This window comes from Suncus etruscus, chromosome 7 (assembly GCF_024139225.1).
Source record: "Suncus etruscus isolate mSunEtr1 chromosome 7, mSunEtr1.pri.cur, whole genome shotgun sequence".
NCBI lineage: Eukaryota > Metazoa > Chordata > Mammalia > Eulipotyphla > Soricidae > Suncus > Suncus etruscus.
In genome coordinates, this window is record NC_064854.1 from 26,974,385 (window position 1) to 26,979,913 (window position 5,529).

Genomic DNA, 5,529 nt, shown 5'->3' on the forward strand with positions numbered 1-5,529 from the left:
GGACCTTATGGGATGCTGGGATTCGAACAACCGCCCTTCTGCATGCAAGGCAAACTTCCATGTTATCTCACCAGCCCCCCACTGGCTTTCTTTCTTTTTCTTTTCTTTTTTTTCTTTTTTTTTTTTGGTTTTTGGGCCACACCCGGCGGTGCTCAGGGGTTACTCCTGGCTGTCTGCTCAGAAATAGCTCCTGGCAGGCACGGGGGACCATTTGAGACACCAGGATTCGAACCAACCACCTTAAGTCCTGGATCGGCTGCTTGCAAGGCAAACACCGCTGTGCTATCTCTCCGGGCCCCCCACTGGCTTTCTTAACAACTTTATAAATGCTACCTACACTTTGCAAATCCAGAATAATACCAAAAAATACAATAAGTTGTGCTGATTGTTTTTATACTTGATGTGTGAACACAAAAGGTCAAACATGAATTAAGATTTCTTTTCAGGCTAATAGTAGAAATTTCCCAAATTTACAATAACATTCTTTTATAATAATAATAGTAATTAGACTCAATTTGCAAAAAGACATTCTATTCTTTTCTTGTCATATGTATCATCTGATATAAAGCAATCAAAATATAACAAATTTTGAGAAATGAAAAGAATAAGCAGCAAATTCAAGCCAAAATAACTGAACATACAAGACCATTATGCACACTACACAGAGCTCAGCCTCCTTAAAAACTATGAAAATGGTGCCTTGCATGAAGCCAACCCAGGTTTGATCTCCAGCACTACATATGGTTCTCTAAGGCCACCAGGAGTGCCACCAGGTCTAATCCTCCTCAAATGCAGAGCCAGGAGTAAGCCCTGGCAGAAGTAAGCACTGCTGGGTGTTGTCCCAAAACAAAACAAAACAACAACGACAAAATCCCAATGCTATGAAAATATTTTTTTGATTTACTGAAAATATAAATTCAATACATTGAGAAAATGTTTTGGTATTTCAGATGATAAATTTTCTAGGAATTTGGAAGTTTTTATTCAGGAGTTCTTATTAATCAGTGTGACTGCTACATTACCAGAACCTCAAGATTTATTTTATGTCAGTACTTAGCCACAGAGCAATGAGAAAATTCTCCTAGGAAAGAATGCATGTCTATACATTGCAAATTAGTGTTCTTAATTATTTCTCTCTTCTTGTGTTCTTAATATGTTCTACTTGTTTCGTTTATATTTTTTTCAAAATTTGAGGATACATTATTACTCAGTATAATGTATGGCCAATAAAGTTTGGAATTTGAACAGGGCTCCATTCCAGATGAAAGCAGATTCCTAGACTTTTCTAAGTAGTAGGAAATTATGCTTCTCAAATTATCTCCAAATTTTAGTTCCAAGCTAATTTTGTATGCTAACTAAATTTTTTAGAATGATCAATGTATATATGTTTTTGTTTCAGAAAATGCATTGCAACTAAAATCACCATGAAATGGAGTGTTAATTACTAAGCATGCAGTTCACTGGAAAGTAGGGCAATTAAAATCTATATAGCACTAGATAAATGATTTTTGGTAAATACATTTTCAAAAAAGAGAAATATTTAGGTTGTATTCAAATTAAGTTTTAGAATATAATCCTGTCCAATCAGTCCATTCACCAGTATTATTTTATATCCACTATACTCCCAGCCCTGGGCTAGTTGGTGATTTGGTTATTATATAATTACAACTCATCACAATTATACATAAGTAAACATATATACTCCTACACTCAAAGAGTTCCTAATTTATTGCAGATATAAGATCTAACAGCAGAAATCATTTTAAATTGAGTTACATTTTATAATTACATATTGTCAATGCAATAGCAGCAGAGGAAAAAATGCTATTAGTAAATGCTGGTGGATGGATGTAAAATTAAAAGAGGCTGCACTTTAAGTGGGTATAAGAGATGAATAGTATTTCAACAAGGGACTTTAAATAACTCAACTGAAGGACATGAATAAATAAAATGATAGAGATGAAGTTTCTGAGGTTTCTTTCAAGGGCAGAAGGGAGTGAACTTGATTGGGGTGCAGGATCATTTCAGGAGAGGCAGTGTTAACACTGAATCATCAATGCAGTTATCCAAAGGAGGAGATTTCCTAAAAACAAGGAAGAATTCAGGTTTAAGGCACAGAAAAGGAAAAGACCACTTACAAGGTCCTAAAAAACAAAAACAGAAACAAGGAGAGTATATTCTTCAAGAAAACTTTTCACTAATTATTAAATAAAAACAGAATTAAACAATTCTATACCTCTTGGTACTGTTGTCAAGAAAAGAGGACAAAGAAAGCTGAACCTTCCCTAAGTCAAGGTTCAAGTTAGAGTTCAGATTTATTGTTTATTGTGTTATGTTGTGTGTTATATTTATTCCACCGGAAAGAATAAGGTTAGAAAAGAAAATAATGTTAGAAGGAAAACGTGATCCGAAACAGGTAGGGTGGGAGGTTTGTGGGAAGATGCCCAAAGGGCTGAACTCTATGCAGGAGCCAGGTTTGATTCTTTGCATTGTTTTGGGAGAATCCCCAACCCCACCCTGGCATATCTTGTTGTAGTTGGTGAAATCAAAACAACAAAAAGCCGAAAGAGGTGGCGAATATGACAGAAATTACTCTGACAGTTTAATACAGAACAATGTTTTAATTGCCCCTACTTAACATGAAGTAATCAAATGAAAATAAGACCCATTACCTAGATTCAAAGAATTTACCAAATACTCAAACATTAAGGAATGCAAACCAGTATAGCAACGAGTGCAGAGAAACCCCATGAGCGCCCAAGAGGTTGCAGTCCATTTCAATGGTATAATTCAGACAGGGCACTGTGAAAGGTGTCTTTTTTCCATAAGATAAAATGATTGTGTTCTCCAACAACAAAGGCAGGGGGAGCCTCAGAAAGAGAATGCCTATTCTCATGATCCGTGTCTTCTAAAACCAAGAAGGTTTTAGGGAGCTGGTGATTGGATTTGGGGTCCAGTAGCAGTGTCTATCACACCTGGTTTGTGTAACAACTAACAGTAAGATTCCATCTGGCTCCTAAGCAAAATGCTTGTATGTCCTGCTGCCCAAACTGGTTTGGGATAGTTCCTGAGCAAGAATGTCTTAACTAATGAAATAAGTGGGATAGTATGAAGAGTGAGTTATGAGGCTACCAGATGGAAAACAGGAGCAGAGGAATTGAGCTAGCAAAGAAGAGGAGAATATAGCTGGTGGTATCCACAGTGATCATTTCCACTCTTAGCTTTACCCTTTTGCCTATCAGTCCCCTTTTTCATATTCAGTTCTGAATGCTAAAACCCTAATCTCTTCTTTGTTCCCTTGTCATTACATCTTGTTCCTTAGAAATCAAACTTCAGGGGCCGGGTAGGTGGTGCTGGAGGTAAGGTGTCTGCCTTGCAAGCGCTAGCCAAGGAAGGACCGCGGTTCGATCCCCCGGCGTCCCATATGGTCCCCCCAAGCCAGGGGCGACTTCTGAGCACATAGCCAGGAGTAACCCCTGAGCGTCAAATGGGTGTGGCCCAAAAAAAAAAAAAAAAGAAATCAAACTTCAAGTGGTAAGTTTGGTGATACATTTATTTCAAGCCTCCTATATCCAGCAATAGTACTGGCAAATTTAATCTCCTCTATGTGACAAGCAATGAACTCAGCTGGCTGGGAAACTCCAACTCTAAAACAAGCAGGCAATTTGTAGGATGTAATTAACAGCCATCTCCTTTGATTGACATTATTCCTGTAAGACAGACTTGCCATGTCCCCAAATATCAGTTGGCTTCTCACTACAGCTGACCATAGAACAATCTCACCATAAGCATTCTTAACAAGCCTTAATATCCAATTAATTGGCCTGAGAATTTAATTTGCATGCTCTCAAGCAACAATTTTTATTTATTCAAAAACAAAACACTTGACCTTCTAGAGTGGGCTACAAAGACTCACCCTCACAGGTCAATTAGTTCTGCAGCTAATTATCTAAATATTTAATGGCACTCCAACACTAAATGGCACTAAATAGGCTATTTGTTTGCAGAAAAGAAACAATACCACTTTACACACTACTGTCAAGTTTTTGGTAAGAAGTATAATATTGTTTGGGAAACAGTTGATTTTTAACTTCAAACCAAACAAAATCTGCCTCTTGCAAACAAAACACAGTGACTTCCCATTGATTTTTTCTGGCAATGCTCTTCTCAGTCTTCTAATCTGCTCCTTGTCATCTTCAAGTCTAAACTCAGAGGCATCTTTGGGCCAGGCACCTTTGTCCTGGTTTGATTGCAAACAATGCCTAGACTCTAAGAACTTTCTCTGTGTTGACAACTCTCAGTGCTGTCTTTCTTGCTCAGACTTGGGTTCTGGGCTCCCACCTTAATCCTGTTTAGGTGTCATCATATGCATGTCTAATTGTTATTTCTAGCCTATCATATCACAAACAGAACATCAGATTCCATCCCAATACAAACTTACCACTCTTCACCCTTCAGGTCAAAAGTCTTGCTGCCAGCCTGGAAAAGTCGCTCCAGCTGGAGCATAGGCTATGCATAAGGGAACCCTCATGATCCCCTGCAACTCACAGTCCCCTGAGAACTGACATACTACCCCAACCAAACAATACAATACCTGAATTTTACAAGGGGTTTTCTATGCCTTGTTCTTAGCACATGCAAGGTATACAATAGGTACTTAATATCTTAATTTAAAGCAATTAGAGTAAAACAGTTCCATATCTATTTGCTCTGACTTATCAGACTTGATATAGAAAAAAGATAGTGCATGTCATTTAGCCAAAAACATACTAATCCCAAATGTAATAAAGTTTCATATTTATTATCCCAGTTTTCTTAAAAGTCACAAAATCCATGACTTCTATTCATACATACATTTTTCTTTATTTTTCTAATGGAAAAAATTTTTCTGAATCTCTCAAGAATTTACAAGATTGATTACTGGGTTTCATGCCTCAAATAATTTTCAACCTAAGAATCAATCATCATATTTTATACTATTTTGTGTTTTCCATCTGAATATGATTCTTGTCCCTCTTCTATATTTGAATATTTTAACTTTAAATTATACATAGGTGTTTAAAAGTTTTTGCTTGGCACCAGAAAAGAGAGAGAAAGAGGAAAAGGGGCGGTTAAGGTACTTGACTTGCATATAGCACATAACATTTCTTATTTTTATTTTTATTTATTTATTTTTTTGTTTTTGGGCCACACCCAGTGGTGCTCAGGGGTTCTTCCTGACTGTCTGCTCAGAAATAGCTCCTGGCAGGCACGGGGGACCATATGGGACACCGGGATTCGAACCAACCACCTTTGGTCCTGGATCGGCTGCTTGCAAAGCAGACGCTGCTGTGCTATTTCTCCGGGTCCAGCACTTAACATTTCTATCCCCTGCACCATGTATGGCTGTCTGAGCCCTGCCAGGAGTGGTTCCTGAATATAAAGCCCTACCAGGTGTAACCCAAAATAAAATAAAATATTTGCTTTTAAGAGTCCATCACCTACCTGAAGATTTGGAATTAGTGGGCTGCCTGAAATTTGTATATCAAT